At 43.4% G+C, this 19,940-nt stretch overlaps 1 long non-coding RNA gene across 1 annotated transcript in view; it reads right to left on the bottom strand.

Annotated features, from left to right (window-relative positions):
* LOC122540308 overlaps positions 1 to 19,940 on the bottom strand; it is a 59,215-nt gene that overhangs the window by 28,823 nt on the left and 10,452 nt on the right. The window contains exon 3 of the long non-coding RNA XR_006309264.1: positions 8,218 to 8,495. This is a non-coding gene — a long non-coding RNA (uncharacterized LOC122540308). The remainder of the gene's footprint in view (positions 1 to 8,217; positions 8,496 to 19,940) is intronic.

Below are 19,940 nucleotides of genomic sequence, written 5' to 3' on the forward strand. Positions count from 1 at the left end.
CCATCAACTACTACCTTCTGTCTTCTTCCAGCCAGCCAACTCCTAATCCAGACCTCCAACTCACCCTCAATGCCATACCTCCGTATTTTTTGCAGTAGTCTACCATGGGGAACCTTATCAAACGCCTTACTAAAATCCATATACACCACATCTACCGCTTTCCCCTCATCCACCTCCTTAGTCACCTTCTCAAAGAATTCAATAAGGTTTGTGAGACACGACCTGCCCTTCACAAAACAATGCTGACTATCCTTGATCACATTATTCCTATCTAGATGTTCATAAACCCTATCCCTTACAATTCTCTCTAAGACTTTGCCCACAACAGAAGTGAGACTCACCGGCCTATAGTTACTAGGGTTACCCCTACTGTCCTTCTTGAACAAGGGAACCACATTTGCTATCCTCCAGTCTTCTGGCACTATTCCTGTAGACATCGAGGACATAAAAATCAAGGCCAATGGCTCTGCAATCTCCTCCCTTGCTTCCCAGAGAATCCTAGGATAAATGCCATCAGGCCCAGGGACTTATCTATTTTCACCCTTTCCAGAATTTCCAACACCTCTTCCCTACATACCTCAAAGCCATCCATTCTAAGTAATTGTGACTCAGTATTCACATCGGCAACAATGTCCTGTTCCTAAGTGAATACTGACGAAAGGTATTCATTCAGTGTCTCCCCAATCTCTTCAGCCTCCAAACGCAACTTCCCACTACTATCCTTGACTGGACCTATTCCTACCCTAGTCATTCTTTTATTCCTGACATACCTATAGAAAGCCTTAGGGTTTTCCCTAATCCTACCAACTAAGGACTTTTCATGTCCCCTCCTTGCTGCTCTTAGCTCTCTCTTCAGATCCTTCCTGGCTACCTTATAACTCTCAAACGCCCCAATTGAACCTTCACACCTCATCTTTACATAGGCCGCCCTCTTCCCTTTAACAAGGGATTCCAATTCCTTATTAAACCACGGCTCCCTCACACGACCCTTTCCTCCCTGCCTGACAGGTACTGACAGGGCATGGTTGATGTTCGGTCAGGTCCAGTGACGTATAAAATTTGGAAAGGTGTGACGGCCATGAACAAGCACATGGGCCATGCGAAACCTGAAAACTCACAAATGGTGTGGGAACACAACATGTCCAGCTCCTCAACAGCTTTCCAGAACCCATGGGCTCTCTCTCTCCTCAAACATTGAAGATACCTTGGAAGCTGAGATGGACACGGTGAATGTCACTGCCTCGATGCCTTTGTTGCCTGAAAAAGAGAATGAATTTCTTCTGAGATCCTCCAGGTACAAGGAGTGTGCTACTGTGAGTTACACACTGTCCATATCAGAGACAGAGTTGGAGGGACCTGATCAGTGATAAAAGGCCCCAGGAGGAACTACAGAAAGAAGAACCAGCCCATGCCATTGGATCCAGAGGGAGATGGCTGGAGTGATTATAATGTGATCGGTTAGGTGGACCTCATAGAATCTGAGTTCCCCAGTTGGGGCTGTTAATCGGATCCAATCAGGGAGCCCTGGCTGACAGATAAGAACAGGAGTGTCAGACATCCTGTTCACACAGAGCTGGCTCTGATGGAGCTGGATCAGTTTCAAGGACTCTCCATGTGTAAATAAAGGGTGTCTTGGTGACAGAATACCAGCCTCTGTGCAGTTAGTTCATAACACATCTTCAAAAACCCTGACTTTGTACCTATTCACATCACCAAGGTGTTAGACACATCCACAGCTCTGCACAAGACCTCGTGACACGACTTGCACCAGAAACTCTTGAGACTGTGCATTGAGAGAAGTGCGGGGTCTGATTGTGGCAGTTGCCTGATGGTCTGCTATTGGACTTGCATTGGGAACATAAAATCCAGCTTTGTGTAGCAAATGGGCACTCTCCTTTTTACAACCGGCTGCTATATTAGTACAGGTTGGAAATAAAGTGCATTGAATGAACATCTTCTGTATCTCAAGTATGAGGAAGGAAACTGTTTGTGATAATAACTATCTGAGCCATAAAAGCATGCACAATTGCAAAGATCCTATGTAGCTTCTTGGATGTTGCCAAAGTAGTATATTTTATTTTAGGAAGAAAGACAGTTGAATCTTTTAAGGTCTTCACATACAGAAAACAAGAAGTCACTGTCTGTGTTATCCGATTCCAGAAGTTAATCTCCATGTGAATGAGTTGTGGTAGCTGTCACAAGCATCATCTGAATACAACCTAGCAATAAACAAATCGGCACTGGTCAGATCAGCTCATCCTAAATCAGTTAGACAATTATCTCTGGGCATTTATCCTGCTTTCCATCAGTGTCTGAAAGCTTTGTGCTTCTTTAGCAATTGGTTGGATCATCTGTTTAGACAGTGCAGCCTCTCTCCAACACAAAGACTTTATAATGTTTTGAAAGTTAATCTTGTAAAGTCTAAGTGGCTGTGAGCTGCTGCATTGGGAGTCATAGGGCAAGATCCAGCTATTCTAATTTATGCTGAAGTCCAGAAGAAAGATAGTTCAGTGTACAAAGCATCAGGGACAGGTCACATAAGACAGGGAGAAGATTTTAAAGCAAGGAACAAGTAAAACAATCAATCCAATTAGTGCCTGGTATAACCCGCCCCTCATTGATTTTTTTTCCAAGCTCCTCTCTCACTGTTGGCAGGGCTTTTATTCATCAATTTACAATCTGCCTTCTTGCAGTTTCATCAACTTACAGCCCAGAAACAGGCCATTTGAACCAACTATTCCGTACAAATATTAATGCTTCACACAAACCTTCTATGCCTCTTTATACCACCCTATGAGAATGGTCCAACTTAATCACTTGCATTATTTTCCTAGCTTCTGGTTAAATGCATTGTTGATTCTTGGCTCAATAACACCACTTTCAACCAAGTTTCACTTATTTCACTAATCTCTTAGAGCAACGATGTTTCTCCTGAACTCCCCATTGGACCTATTAGAGACTATCTTGTATTTACATTCTACAGGCTGATATAGATAGACTCTTAATTGGGACAGGACTCAAGGGTTACAGGGAAAGGATACACACAGAGAGTGGAATGAGCTGGCAGAGGAAGTGGTGGAGGCTGGTACAATTGTACCATTTAAGAGGCATTTGAATGGGTATATGAACAGGAAAGGTTTGGAGGGATATGTGCCGGGTGCTGGCAGGTGGGATTAGGTTGGGTTGGGATATCTGGTCGGCATGGGCGGGTTGGAGCGAAGGGTCTGTTTCCATGCTGTACATCTCTATGAATCTATGACTCTATGATAGAAACGTGGACATGAGGAATGTCAGATCAGCCATTCGTATTGAAAGGCAGAGCAGGTCTGAAGGGCTGAATGGCCTGCTTCTATTTCTTATGATCTTATAGCCTTACATTGGACTCCCCAAGAAGTGAAAACTATATAATATTTCATGACCTGGCAATCAGATCACCTCATAGGTTTTAGAGTAAGCATCTCTGTCATTGAATTTTTTATCAACCTCTGGTTAGATCATGATGAATGTATGGTATTCAATTCTTGTCAGCACACTTTAAGAAGGATCTGAGAGTCCTTCTGAGGTGCAGAGGAGATGTAGCAAGAAGATTCCACAGAAGAGGTTTGGTTGGAAAAGTTGGAACCGTTCTCCTTGGAGAGAAGGAGTTGAAAGGAAGATTCAATGGAGGATTTATGAGATTATGGGAGGATTTATGGGAGGCTTGGGGAAAGGCAACGTATAAACAGTGTTCTCACTTGCTAATTCTACAAGGGTTGGAGGACACAGATTTAAGATTTGGGGCAAGAGTTGCAGGGTGAATGTATGGAAGAACTTTTTGTCTGTGGTGAGTGTTAATGAGCTGGAACCTACAGCCCACAATGGTGGTGGAATTAATCAATGATTAAAAAGGAAATCAGATGGACACTCATGGGCCATGTGGATAGAGCAGTGGAGTAGAACTAACTGGATGCCTGTACGGAGAGCTGGCATGGACTCAATGGCTGAATGGCCTCCTTCTGTGCCATAATGACTGTGACTCCAATTAACACTCCCATGTTCCATCCTCCATAAAGTCTGCCTCCCATATCTTACTCACAGCATAATCCTGTTCCCCTAACATCCTGGTGCTAACTGACCTACTTTGGCTCTCATTAAGCAACATCTTGATTTTAAAAATCTCACTCTTGTTTTCAAATCTCTTCATAGCCTCACCCCTCCCTATCTCTGACATCCACTCTGGTTTCACAATCCTTCAAGATATCTGTATTCCTCGAATTCTAGCCTCTGCAATTCCCTCCATACATCTCTCTGCCTGTTTCTCAGAGCGTAACTCTTTGACCAAGCTTTTAATCATCTGCCCAATTCCTCTGTAAGTGGCGCAGAGACATTAGTTGTTTGAAAATGCTCCTCTAAAGGAATCTTGATGTGTTTCACTACATTAAAGGCGCTAGACAAATGTGCAGTATTGTTGCTGTGTGACTGTACCCATCTTAGGCTTTCCTCTTTAGCCTATTGGTATTGCTATGGGCAAACTATTGGCATTGCTATGGGCAATGGGTGACATGGTGGCTCAGTGATTAGCACTGCTGCCTCACAGCGCCAGGGGCCAGGGTTTGATTTCAGCCTCAGGTGATGACTGTCTGTGTGGGGTTTGCACAATCTCCCTGTGTCTGTGTGAGTTTCTTAGATTTAGATTACTTACAGTATGGAAACAGGCCCTTCGGCCCAACAAGTCCACACTGACCTGCCGAAGCGCAACCCACCCAGACCTATTCTCCTACATTTACCACGTAACCTAACACTACAGGCAATTTAGCATGGCCAATTCACCTAACCTGCACATTTTTGGACTGTGGGAGGAAACCGGAGCACCCGGAGGAAACCCACGCAGACACGGGGAGAATGTGCAAACTCCACACAGTCAGTCGCCTGAGGCGGGAATTGAACCCGGGTCTCTGGCGCTGTGAGACAGCAGTGCTAACTGCTGTGCCACCATGCCGCCCTTTTCCTCCAGGTGCTCTGGTTTCTCCTATGGTCCAAAGATGTGCAGGTTAGATGGATTGGCCATGCTAAAAACATTTCCAGGAATGTGCAGGTTAGTTGGCCTTGCCAATGGTAAAAATCCCATGGGAAGGGCTGGGGTGTGTCTGGGTGGGATGCTCTTTGGAGGGTCGGTGCAGACTCAATGGGCTGAATGACCTCTGTCTGCACTGTAGAGATTCTATGATTCATTCCCTGATGCCTTGAGTGGTAGACTCATCTGCCACCAGCCTGTCTCTAACCCAGACCTCCGTATTCACTTGCATCATCTTCCAGAGAGGAAATGAACAAAATAAAATCCTGAGAATGTTGAAAAGGAAAGAAACAAAACCACAAAACAGGGACAAAGTACGCTGAGATCACGTATAAACCACAGTCAGCATTACTTCTAATGATGATAATTGCTAGCTTGATTATTCTTTTCAATCATTAAAATGTGAATGATGGAACAGTGTGTTTCCAGAGTACATTGCTAACTTTGCAAGCTTTTTCTTGGCTGGGTTTCAACTCCTGCATCTTTCATGGTCGAGCTGCTTTCTATTCTTCCCAGGATGACACCAAGTGATATCTGAAAGGTGATTAGCTGGATGTAACACTTTGCTTGAATTACCCCCGGAACAACCTCAGTCTGTCCTGTAATAACTGCCACAGCTGTAATATGAGATTGCAAATCTGAAATAAAGCATAGACAGGCCATCAGCTGCTCCCTGAGGTGTAGACAATGCTCCTTGAAATTAATCTTGTTTATATTTTTACTTAGAACCGATAACTGCCTACCTGCTTGCTTTGACATTTCTGTATTTAACCCTTAAAGGAAATACAACTACCAAATAAGATTCCAAGCAAACTGAATTTACTCTGATACTCTCTAGCCAGAGTCAATAAGCAGCCAACGTTCTTCAACAGGAAAAGACTGCATAGGAGAACCTCACAGCAGTTAGAGTCATAGAGTCATACAGCACGGAAATATGCCCTTCGATCCAACTCATTCGCACCAACCAGATATCCTAATCTGACCTAGTCCCATTTGTCAGCATTTGGCCCATATCCCTCTAAACCATTCCTATTCATATACCCACCCAGATGCCTTTTAAATGTTGTAATTGTATCAACCTTCACCACTTCAGCTGGCAGCTCATTCTATACACACACCACCTCCGCATGAAAAGGTTGCCCCTTAGGTCCGTTTTAAATCTTGCCCCTCTCACCTTAAACCCATGTCCTCTGGTTCTGGACTCCCCCACCATAGGAAAAGGACCTTGACTATTCACCTTATTCATGCCCATCATGATTTTATAGACCCCTATAAGGTCACTCCTCAGTCTCTGATGTTTGAGGGAACAAAGCACCACTCTATTAAACCTCTCCCTATATCTCAAACCTTTCAAACCTGGCAATATCCTCATAAATCTTGTCTGCACTCTCTTAAGTTTAACAACATCCTTCCCATTAAAGGGCAACCACAGTTGTATGCAGTAATCCAGAAGTGGCCTCAATAATGTCATGTACCATCCCAACATGACATCCCAACTCCTATACTCAATGTTATGACCAATGACGTCAAGCATGCCAAACACCTTCTTCACCTCCCTGTCTACCTCTGACTGCACTTCAAGGATCTTTGCATCTAGATATCTCTGTTCAGCAACACTCCCCAGAGCCCTACCATTAAGTGTATAAGTACTGCCCTGGTTTGCCTTACTAAATGAAACACTTCACATTTATCCAAATTAAACTCCATATGCCACTGGCAGCATCTGTAAGGAGAGAAAAGAGCTGACATTTTGAATCTAACTGACTGCTTTGACAAAGGGTCAGTTAGACTTGAAACGTCAGCTCTTTTCTCTCCTTACGGATGCTGCCAGACCTGCTGAGATTTTCCAGCATTTTCTCTTTTGGTTTCAGATTCCAGCATCCGCAGTAATTTGCTTTTATCCATATGCCACGCACTCCTCAGCCCATTAGCCTATCTGATCAAGGTCTGTTGTACTCTGAGGTATTCTTCTTCACTGTGCATTACACCACCTGTTTTTGTGTCATCAGCAAACTTACTAACCATACCACCTATATTCACATCCAAATTATTTAAATAAATGACAAAAAGCAGTGGAACCAGCACCGATCCTTGTGGCACACCACTGGTCACAGTCTTCCAGGCTAAAAAACAATCGTCCATCACCACCCTCTGTCTCCTACCTTCAATTGGGTGGCTCCTGCAGTTACAAACCCTCAGGGACAGCTCTCAATAAATTTAATTGTGTTTCAACCATGGCTCAGTCGCCTCTCAGCTCTGTTTCTGAAGCTTTGGATTCAATTCCCACTACAAAGCCGTAAACATCTAGGTATTGTCATGTTGGATGCTCTGTTTTCTGTGTTGTCATTAACTGAGCTCTTGTCTACCCTCTCCATTAGTTCCATACCATGATTGGAAGAACTGAAGGGTAGTTCTCCCCAGTACCCTGGCCAATCTTATTCTTCAACCAACATCACTGAGATTAGCTGCTAATTCTTTTTTTTTGCTCTTTGAGGAATCTTGTCGACAAAATTTGAATGCAGTGTTTCCGACATTGTCATACACACTACATTGTCCATTATGACATCCTGACATCGTGGAAAAATGTGCATTTCAATGTTTCCCCTGCTATCCCTGCCCCAGTGCCCTCTCACACCCTTACAGTGTAACAAAGTCAGACAGCTATATCCCTCCTGCTTTCAACTTAACATTAAAACCTGAAAGCATAAACACAAACTCCACAGACGCAAAACATATTTATTTTACCAAATAATATGCACTAGAAACTGTCAGAATTTCCATTCACCCTGCTTTTGGCAATATGTCTAACAGTTAATTGTCTGCCATTCCTTATCATAAACACTTCCTGAGCAAGATACTGTTGAGTAGTTGGGAGCTGAACAAATGGCAGTGTCCCTGTGGGTTGGACGTGACTGTTGAGCTAACTTTTGAGTAAGTATTGGTGTGCTGAAAATCCAGCTAGCATTGCTATTTGCTTTTTACATTTAAAAAACTACGAGTGGTAAATAGTGTATGGTAAAGTAAAATGCATCAGTTCAAGATTAAAAATGCAATGTGTTTCCAGGGACGCAGCCCTTGATGCTTTCCTATTCACAACACACATGGATAGACCAGCAGTTTAATTACTTCAACAATTGACTTTCCTTCTTTCGATTTGCACTTACTTTATGAGATAAAATCCAAGTTAAGGTTGTGACATATTCCGAAAGCTTCAGTTGCAAAACCATTGTAACTATGCTTTTTCACATCAAGAGTTTATTTTGAGTGATCAGCTTTTTTTCTGGGGGAATAAAGGTTTGGTAGCTGACTTTTCTGAGATGTTTGGTCAATAGCTGCAAGGTTGCATGTGAATCACAGATACTTGACAATGTAAGAAGGTATTACTGATGGATCCAATCCTGCATCACTTGAAACGACATGGTGGCAACTCATGACCTTTCATCTACCAAAACAAATGGATAGACATTGTCAGTTTCAGTTTCCTGATAATTGTTCCTATTAGCTGGAAATCCCAGAATGGGAACGTTCACTGAGCACCTTAACAGTGCAATTGCATTGAGTTTAATTTGATTTAACCTATTATTGTCATTTGTGCCGAGATACAGTGAAAGGTAAGGTTTTGCATGCTAACCAGATAAATCATACCTTACATAAGTACAACAGTGTAATAGAACAGAATGCAGAATAGAATGTTACAGCTAGAGAAAGTGCAGAAAAAGATCAACTCTAATATATGTAAACAGAAGCTAGGCAAAACTTTACAATAGAGTTCAGTGTTCCTTAAAATCATGACTATGTGAGAGCCTCTGCATATCAGAAAATTGCACTTTCTTTGAAGATGTAATTGTAATTTTTGCCCTTTCCTGCCTAAACATTCTATAGCTAGCTATAAGTAGTGAGACCAGCACAGAAAAAGCAACAAATACATAGCAAATCCCTGTTTTCTTTTTATATTTGGCATGAGGGTTTAATGTTCATGCATGTACATACTATTGTTACACTGTCCAGTTATTCAAAATGTGGGACAGGCTGAAAATATGGGAGCCCATTCAACCTATAACTTTCCATTGAAGTTTCACAATACAGTTGTGAATCTTTTAATCTTTGCCAGACATTGAGTCTCCAGACCTCTGTTGCAAAATCTTTCACTGTAATTTAAGATGTTGAGTCTGGCAACATTTGTAATGTCCTTTCAGTAAACAACAGAGTTCCTTTCACTGTGATTTAAAATACTATAAACCAAGTCTTCACCCTCCATGTCCCACCAATGGGTCAAAGTTTTCTAAACCTGATACCAGACCTGGGTTTCTAGGATCCGATGAGCCCAAATCCTATTTAATCTGATTTGTTTCTACTAATTTTAAAAAATATTTCAACTGCAATATGTTGCAATAGATTGTTGAAGAAGCAATGCCAGATATGGCATTTAGTAAGATTGTTTGCAGCTATTCTTTTGCTATGAAAATTTAGCTAAATAAGGAACTTTATTCAAAGCAGTTGATAGCTTATACATGATTAGTGTTTAGTGGCATGGGTTCAATCATCTAACAAGGTCAAACAGAAAATTTCCAGGTTTTTTTTCTCTCTTCTTGGCTCTTTCTTTTTACTGGTTCACTGATGAGATTGTATAGCTGCAGTTAGGTAAGGGATATTTAATCCCAATACTTCAGACATCAAGACAGTGTGGGACTAGATGGTCTGTTCCTGCTTGTTTGTCGTTAAGCTCCTACATAATAGATGCATTGAAAAGTTAAAAGCCATTGAGACTGTGTGTCCAAGTGTTTGTACATAGCTTCCAACAATGAACCAGCAGGAGAATGGAAGGGTATTTGTCAGAAATTTACTTAATTATGTTTCATTCTGTCAGACTAAAGATGAAATCAGGAGAAGTCATGTATTGTAAATTAGATGACAGGAATTATCTTGTCAGTACTAACATTTGGGGAGCCATATTAAGACTATGCACCACGTATGCAACATTATGTTGCAGTCTATAGGCAACTATTTATTCGGAAACTCAGGAGGGGAGACCTCAAGAGACCTGGACACTCATTACAATATAAAGTTTCAACTTTGATCTCCAGCATCTGCAGACCTCACTTTCTCCTATTTATTCGGAAACTCAGGAGGGGAGACCTCAAGAGACCTGGACACTCATTACAATAAAATCAGAGAAGACCAATTATTTAAAATTTTCCTTGACTTTAATGGTAATATTCATTCTATAGGATCAAGTCTCTCAAGTGGGTGGCACAGTAGCACAGTGGTTAGCACTGCTGCCTCACAGCGCATTAGGCGACTGACTCTGTGGAGTTTGCACATTCTCCCCATGTCTGCGTGGGTTTCCTCCAGGTGCTCCGGTTCCCTCCCACAGTCCAAAATGTGCAGGTTAGGTGAATTGGCCATGCTAAATTGCCCGTAGTGTTTGGTGAAGGGGTAAATGTGGGGGAATGGGTCTGGGTGGATTGCGCTTCAGCGAGTCGGTGTGGACTTGCTGGGCCGAAGGGCCTTTTTCCACACTGTAGGTAATCTAATCTAATCTAATCTAAAAAATTCACATACCCATTAATACATGATATATTTTCAAATATTTTAAAACGTTGGTCAGAAAATCCTCACTGCACCACTTCAGCAAAACCAACGGTCTGTTATTGAATTGAACTGAGAAGAGATGCTGTAATTAGTGATCCCATTGTTGTGTTGTGACAGGATTTACAATCAGAAAGAAGTCAATAATCTCAAATGGGAGGAATTGAGTTGGATATGAGTGGGCAAAGTCATCAGTTATGAGGAAGGAACAAAGTAAGGGAAGAAAGTTCATAGAGATTCAAGATGAAGGAGTGGTGCTCTGAAAGCTAGTGCTTCCAAATAAACCTGTTGGACTATAACCTGCTGTTGTGTGATTTTTAACTTTGCCCACCTCAATCCAACACTGGCACCTCCAAGTCATAGCTAAAGGGGGTTGAAATTAAGATGAACCTAAATAGCAATGAGCATGAGCCTGATTCTGCCCCAAGTTTAGGATGTTGCTTCGATTCAATTATTTTCATTTGATCTATATGTTATGGACCAGGCCAGACCCCCTCAGAACATTTCAAGAAAGTAGCCCAGACTCTAACTTCGTAAATTGTTTTAAGCAGGTGTAATGTAGATATTCCAGGAGGGATGCAGTTGGTCAAACCACATAGTTTGAAACAAAACAGAATTTATTTACAAGATTACCAGAGAAAATACAAACAGAAGAGAACTGAATACAAAGTAACTTAACCTATCCAAAAACCCAACAGATCATCCCAACTTAATGATGCTGTTCCCAATACTTGCACAATCCCCATAAACACCCCTTGGCAGAAAGGATAAAGTCAACCCAAGGTCTTACAGGAGAGAAGACAGAGAGAGAGGAGGATCAGCCTGGACCTGCTTCTTTGGGGTCAAGCAGCTTTTTTCAACTCAACTGTGCTAAAACCAAATCAAACTGGAGAAAAGCTGAGCTGGGGGAGCTGGCCGCTTTCCCTTCATTGTGCAAGTTTTTTTTAATTTAAAAGCTTTTTGCCTGAGGCAGTATCTGTTAGCTATAATCAAATTGGCCTTAAAACTCTTCAACTTAGACTTTTCGCAGTCCGTGTCTTTTATGACCTCACTGAGAAAAAAACCCAAAGCCAACAGAACCTTGTTAAAGGAGCAACATCATCCCATAAATGCCTATTTAACAGCACTGTTAAATGAAAAGGTACAACAAAAAGTTGCAGAGGAGCCAACTTCACTTTCAGGGCTTTATGGATGCACTCTACATTCTTCTAGTTCTACCTTGGTATCACAAGGATACAAAACTCCATTTTCATCTGTCTTCAATTTATGACATGGCTTTGAAAACTCAAAGTTCACATCATCTCATCATCAATCCCCGATGTCTAATCTATAGGTTTTGGCATCTGACAAATGTTTTGCGGAGAAAGCAGATTAAAACCTCGGCAGGATCTTCCCAGGCTGTGAATGATGTGGGCTATGGCGAGGAATCTGAGAGAATTGTAAAGATATCCTACGAAGTCTTTCTTCATGTCCAAACTGATAAAGTCGCAATTTCCCACTAAGTTATAGAGTCATAGAAACAAACAAACCCTTCGGTCCAACTCTTAGATGATATCCTAAATTAATCTAGTCCCATTTGCCAGCACTTGGCCCATTCCCTCCAAACCCTTCTTATTCATATACCCAGCCAGATGCCTTTTAAATGTTGTAATTGTACCAGCCTCCACCACTTCCTCTGAACAATGCCAGCTGCTGGAGTGGGACCTGCAGTCTCAGGGAGTGTGCCCTTCAACTGTTACACGACTGACTCCTTCCAATGCACTACTGGGGTCCTATGAGGGTCACTCAATCAGCCAGTCACAAATGCATCAAGGCAGTGACCATTTGTTCCAGATCATAGTACTTCATCTGGTTTGCCAGTGAGGGGGTCAATGATGTAGCCCAGTCAGTTCACATCAGCAAAAGAGCTGCAGGGCATTATAGACTATACACATGTCATACTGAGAGGGCTGTATCACAGCTCGATAGAAAGCCCAACAATGTGCATGTGATCTAACATCATCAGTACCACTTTGAAGGTTGCTTTTGGTAACCTGGGAGCTGTCGTGATGCTTGCAACCTTGAGAACTTGTGTGCTCCTGCTGTGTTTGAGAGTCCTGTTGCCTTCGGACACAACCACCATCCTCTGTGACTATGTCTGAAGATTCTGTGACACAATCCTGTGTGTGAGGCTGAGCACATATACACTGCCGCCCTTTGGCTGGCCAAAGTCACAGTGGGTCAGGTGATCCTGTGCCTACATGTACACTGATGCCCAATGGCTGGTCAAAGTCAATGTGGATCAGGTGATCCTGTGCCTATATATACACTGCTGCCCATTGGCTGGCCAAAGTCACAGTGGGTCAGGTGATCTTGTACCTACATGTACACTGCTGCTCATTGGCCAGCCAAGGTCACAGTGGGGCAGGTGATCCTGTGCCTGAAGCCAAGCACATATACACTGCTGCCATTGGCTGGCCAAAGTCACAGTGGGTCAGGTGATCCTGTGCCTGAGCCCGAGCACATACACACTGCTGCCCATTGGCTAGCCAAAGTCACTGTGGGTCAGGTGATCCTGTGCCGACATATACACTGCTGCCCATTGGCTGGCCAAAGTCACAGTGGGTCAGGTGATCCTGATGTGCCTGATGCCAAGCACATATACACTGCTGCCCTTTGGTCAGCCAAGGTCATGGTGGGACAGCTGATAGGTTTGCTGGAGGTGAGTGTACTGCTTGGAGCAATCTGATGGGGCCTTGCAAGGTCAGAATATGCCACTTACTCCTTACACACTGTGCTATGCACAGCTGGAGCAGGCTAAGAGGGTATGTGAGGAATGCTGAGGAACTGGGAGAGGCGGAACAGGCATCCGAGGAGAAGGACATTAACCAGGAAGGACATGACCCTGTCTACGATAGAGCACAGCACTTAGCTGATATGTAGTTTGAGAAGATGAGGGCTTGATGCAGTGATCATTCATTGACAGTAGCATCATTGGTGCTTGGTATAAGCAAGCAGTTCATCTGTGCTCTCAGAGGCAAATGCAGCTTCCGATCATTTGATTTCTGTTCATTTTTGGTCATTTGCAAATTGAAGTGAATGTTTTAACTGATGGGCTATGGTGGGTAATGGGATAAGTATAGCAGCAACTTAGAGAGGAAGGTAAGGTGAGATGTGGTTAAGGACAGATAATCTGTGTATGTCCTGGTGCATAAACAGTGATAGGTGTAGGAATATGCAGAGCATGTGCAAGATAGTGTCAGCCGTGCTCAGGCACCTTCCCCCCACAACCAGAAAAATGCAAAATCTGCCAGCACACCACCCCCCTCACTCCATCCAGGGCCCCAAACCGTCCTTCCAGGTGAAACAGAGGTTCACCTGCCTCTCTTCCAAAACAGTTTACTGCATCAGGTGCTCCCGATGTGGTGTTCTCTACAATGGGGAGACCAAATGTAAAGTTAGGGAATGGTTCGTCATGCTCTTAGCCAGACCCGCAGGAGCCAACCGGATCTCCCAGTCCCCACCCATTTTAATTCCCCTTCCCACTCCCTTTCCAACATGACCATCCTTGGCTTCCTCCATTGCCACAATGAACCAAACCGTAAATTGGAGGAACAACCCCTCATCTTCCACCTGGGCAGCCAACTGCCAAGAGGACTCAACATTAAGTTCTCCAATTTCAAATAACCTCCCTTTCCATCCCCTGACTCCCCTCCCAGCCCCTCACCCTCTCTTCCACACCTACCTACCATCAACCGGATTCATTCCTCCCATTGACCAACCAGGTCGTACCCTCTTCCTGTCTTTACATATCCCCACTTCACCACCTTGCCTCTGCCACCCTATTTATCTGCAGCTCCCCTTACACTCACCCCCATCCCTGAAGAAGGGTTACACCCGAAACACCGATTTCTCCACCTCCTGATGCTGCCTGGTTTGCTGTGTTCTTCCAGCCTCCTGCTTGTGCCCCCTTTGTGAGCAGTGTTGGTTTTGCAGCTGCGTCCCTTTACATTGACAGTGAAGGCAACTCTGGACTGCCATTGGCTTAACCAGAGACACAGTAGAGATTCCGAGATGGCACTGGTATTGGGTATACCCTGGTAGTGGCAAATACATCCAGCTACAGTGAGCAGGAGAATTGAGCTAGCATCGGATGCCATGGGGTGTGGGAGACAGTTAATGAGGTGTGCTTGGGATGATTGTGTGAGAAAACCTGCTAGCTCTCGCAGAGAGAAACCCTCTCAGAACATCAATGGAAATGACACATCCGGAATTTGATCAAAGTCAGCCTCATGAGTGTTTTTTTGAGAAAGGCGGATATGAATGTCAATTTAGAGCAGACGTGTCATAATGTACCTCACTCGGGCTGAACATGTGATGCAAATACAAACCAGATGCTGCTCATAGCAAATCAATCTTAACCTTTACAAACAATTCAGGAATCAAAGCCAAGGGAGAATAACAATCACAGATGCTTGAGAAGCTGGAAAGACAAAGAATGTGGAGGACCAGAAATAACAAGTTACAGGAAGAACAAGTTACAGATGCTGGAGATCAGAGTCGAAGAGTGTGGTGCTGGAAAAGCACAGCCAGTCAGGCAGTGTCCGAGGAGCAGGAGAGTTGACGTTCCAAGCATAAGCTCTTCATCATGAAACTGATGAAGGTAATACGTTACAGTCCACTGTTGTCTCAGACACTGAGTAACCACTCTGTAACTACCTTCCTTCAAGTTATTCCATATTTTCTGCCTCCCTAGAAACCTCTGTGTTATAACATTCACCAACTTCAACATAAACTAGCTTAATGTAAACAAGTTAATCTTAAATAGTTCAACCTTTTGACAGTAAAAGCACACTGGATGTAGTGAATTTGAAACTACTTTTACAATGTAATTTCTTCATTGAACAAGGGAATTTTCCCCTTTACCTTTCCTCATATTTCAGATGGTAGAGGCTGGTGAAGTTGAAGTCAAGCTGCTCCTTTTTGCATTACCTCCAATGACTCATATCCTGTACATAGCACCCCAGATATGGCATAGTATGGTATCTCAGTGGCTAGCGGTGCTGCCTTGCAGTACCAGGGACCTGGGTTCAGCCCCAGCCTTGGGTGACTTTCTGTGTGGAGTTTGCACATTCTCTGTGTGAGTTTCTTCGGGGTGCTCTGGTTTCCTCCCACAGTCCAAAGACTTGCAGGATGGGTAGACTGGTCATAGGAAATATAGGGTTATGGGGATAGGGGGTCTGGATCTGGGTGAGGTGATCTTTGGATGATCAGTGTTCATTCAATGGGGCCAAATGGTTCCTTTCCACACTGTAGGGATTCTATGATTCTATAATGTGGCTGTGACCAATTCCCCTACTCCTCACCCCTTTGCGTGCTGGTGTCCATGACTGGATAATATTCAGCCTCCTCATGATAGCCACACAGTAGCTCAGGTAACAACTAAACCTCCATGCACCCTGGTCATGTCCAAGTGGCTCAGTCTTGTGCCATCCTTGTGCCCAGTTTTGGCATAGTGGTCTTCATTAGCACTGAACTCAGATACTGAGTATTTTCTGACCCCCATTGAATCAGAAGACACTGCTACTGTGAGGTTGCCAATCAACCTGGAGTTTCCAGAAATTTAAGATCAATTTTTTTTCCCTTAGTGAATCATAGAGATGTACAGCCTGGAAACAGACCCTTCGGTCCAACCCGTCAATGCCGACCAGATATCCCAACCCAAACTAGTCCCACCTGCCAGCACCCGGCCCATATCCTCCAAACCATTCCTATTCATATACCCATCCAAATGCCTCTTAAATGTTGCAATTATACCAGCCTCCACCACTTCCTCTGGCACCTCATTCCATGCACGAACCACCCTCTGTGTGAAAAAGTTGCCCCGTAGGTCTCTTTTATATCTTTCCCCTCTCACCCTAAACCTATGCCCTCTAGTTCTGGACTCCCCATCCCAGGGAAAAGACTTTGCCTATTTATCCTGTCCATGCCCCTCATAATTTTGTAAACCTCTATAAGGTCACCCCTCAGCCTCTGCTCCAGGGAAAACAGCTCCAGCCTGTTCAGCCTCGGACATCAAAAGAAAAATTGTCTTTTCGTTTTTTTTTGTCTGTTGGTGATAAAAGTCTCGGGTGAGAAATAGGAAAAGTTCTTAAACTGGGTAAGGGCTGGTCATGTGATGAAAAAGGGCTAATGCCCGAAATGTCGATTCTCCTGTTCCCTAGATGCTGCCTGACCTGCTGCGCTTTTCCAGCAACACATTTCCATCTCTGATCTCCAGCATCTGCAGACCTCACTTTCTCCCCATGTGATGAAACTGCCATGATTAAGGCGGATCAAAGTTGGCAATCCCTATCTATTGACATGCCAGCTGCAATGCTGCTGTGGTCTTCTCCATGTTGCCATTCAGCCCGTTGGGGTTAGTCTCACTGGCCCCTGGAGCCCTACTCCTCAGCCTTACTGTTGGGCTCTGCTCTATTGCCTCTCTTTTATTCCCACCCCTCCCCGTACCAAAACAGCTTTCTAAATTATGTCCCCTGTCATGGTTGTCTAAATATAAAACGCCAACATTGGCCTCACAATTACTGATTCACATTTCTTGGCTTTTAGATCTTGATTTTTTTTATTAAGAACAGCAAGTGCTGGCAGTGCACTTTGTAGCTTCTTTATTTTAGGACCAGGTCACGTATTAAAAATAACCTTCATGATAAATAGCTAGTTGTCATGTTGTCTCTTGGACTGTGGCTGCTATTGTTTGTAGCTGTTCTGTGCCAGGGGATTTTCCTCAAGACTTTGTGGGAAAAGGAGAGGAAGACCAACAAGATTCCGGCAAACCAGAGAGCATCTTTCACTGAGTTGATGGTCAGTGCAGGTTGGCCAGCTGCTCACTCTTTACCACTGGGGTGTACACATTAATTAGTCTCAGGGGAGCATTTCTGCGCACGATGTCTGCTACGAGGAGGCAAGGAGTTGACCTTGACCGAGTGTTGCAGACTGGCACAGTCTAAGGTCCAGGACAATGTGCTGAGGGACGCACTAAAGCTTGGGGCAGATGCAGCCAAGGCGCAGTGGGGTAACACCAAGTTAAATGTGGGTCCATTCGCTTATCAGATCCCCAGTGCCTCAAATACATATAAATATAACCTGGCACAAGTAAGAAATGCCTCAAGTATGTTTTCTGGATAGAGTCAAACTCTAATGTTTGTTTGTTTCTTCATCTGCTACTGTACAGACCCAAACTGTTTTAGAGGATGTGTATATGTATAAAACTATTTTTATGAATAAAGTATATTTTTGAAATTAAAACTATTACAATGCTCATCTGTTTTGTACCATCCTCAGCCATTCACTGCCGCTCTTCAGCAACTATCTGTGACATGCATCATCCAACCACCGAGGTAGGCCTAGACCCCTGCTCTTATTTCTTACGTCTTCAAATCCTCTCAAAGATTTACTGCAGAATTCTTGTCCATTAAGAAAAGGTAGCTCATAGTAAACAGGAGCAGGAGCAGGCCATTCAGCCCTTATAGCCTGCTCTGCCATTCATTTTGATCATAACTGATTATCATTTCCATGTTACCCATCTCTCTCCGGATTCTTTGATCCCTCTTGCCCTAAAACCTACAATCTCCTTTTTGAAAACATTCAACCATTTTCTGTGGTAGGAATTCCATAGGCTCACCACACTTACCAGTGAAGAAATTTCTCCTCTCAGTCCTAAATGGCATACCATGTATCCTTAAACTGTGACTCCTGGTTCTAGACTCCCTGGTCATTGGGAACATCCCTCCTGTGTTTACCCTGTCTAGTCCTGACAGAATTTTATAGCATTCTGTGAGATCCTCGCTCATTCTTCTAAACTCCGGTAAATATAGTCCTAATTGATCAAGTCTCTCTTCATACGATAGTCTGGTAAACATTTCTTGCACTCCCTCAAGAGCCAGAACATCCTTTCTCAGATAAAGAGACCAAAACTCCACACAAAACTCTGGGTGTGGTCTCTCCAGAGCCATGTATAATTGCAGCAAAACATCCCTGCTCCTGTACTATGAAGGCCAACATATCATTTGCCGCCTTCACCTCCTGCAACACCTGCATGCTCACTTTCAGTGACTGGTGTATGAAGACAGGCAGATCTCATTGTACCTCCCCCATTCCAATCCATCACCATTCAGGGAGTAATCTGCCTTCCTAGCAAACTGAATAACTTCCATAGTATACATCATCTGCTGTCTATTTTCTCAATCACTCATGTTCACCACAAACTGTCTTTGAAAATCTTTAACAAGTTAGTTTTGCGTGGCCTCCTTGGCCTAATGATTCACTTTCCAGCTTTCCTAGGCCTTTCCTCTTTACAACAATAACTCGCATCAACACAGCATCTCCAACACAGTAAAGCTTCCCAATGCCCCATTACCAAACATAACAACCTTCACTCACATAAAGAGATGCTAGGACAGATGTCTGAATGCTGATTCTAAGAGGTAGGCTTTAACGAAGGAGGAGAGCAAGAAATGTTGAGAGGTTTAGGAGGAAATTCCAGAACTTAGTGCCAAAGTAGCAGAATGCTTGTCTGCCAATGCTCAAACATTTAAAATGAGAGCAAGGGATTACAATTGGAATCATATTCCTGAAGGTGATACAGGTTATAGATTCCAGATATATTCCTTGATGCACTTATTAATAATAAAATGATATTTACCACTTCTTAAGCTTCGGAAATTGCTTCCTAATGCTTCCTAACGCTTTGATCCCAATCTTTGCGTAACTTGTTTCAGTTCTCTTGACCAATTCTTCTGTCTGCTTCATTTGTATTATCCCAGCTTTCATCAATTGGTTTTCACTTTGCTACTTTGTGCTTGGACTTCCATTTTGGATTCAATGTGGGTCAAGATTAAGTATGATCAAAGAACAATGTGGGTGGCTGGCAAGAACATTACTAACAGGACAGTCGGTATATGCAGTTCTACACTGCAAACCATTATTGAAGCAGAGCCTGACCATTCTTTTCACAGAGAATTAGTTGGTTGCTTGAGAATGAACATTAAAAGGTAAAGCAGGAAAGGTGGCCTTTGTAGAGAGAACTCTCGTGCATATCTGATGGGTGAACAGTTTTTACACTAGGATTATAATACTAGAATGAAACAGTGTACCTGAGGGCCATTAGAACATAGAACATAGAACATAGAACAATACAGCACAGAACAGGCCCTTCAGCCCACGATGTTGTGCCGAACATTTGTCCTAGCTTAAGCACCTATCCATGTACCTATCCAATTGCCGCTTAAAGGTCACCAATGATTCTGACTCTGCCACTCCC

The sequence above is a fragment of the Chiloscyllium plagiosum genome, chromosome 34, assembly GCF_004010195.1.
Source record: "Chiloscyllium plagiosum isolate BGI_BamShark_2017 chromosome 34, ASM401019v2, whole genome shotgun sequence".
NCBI classification, from domain to species: domain Eukaryota; kingdom Metazoa; phylum Chordata; class Chondrichthyes; order Orectolobiformes; family Hemiscylliidae; genus Chiloscyllium; species Chiloscyllium plagiosum.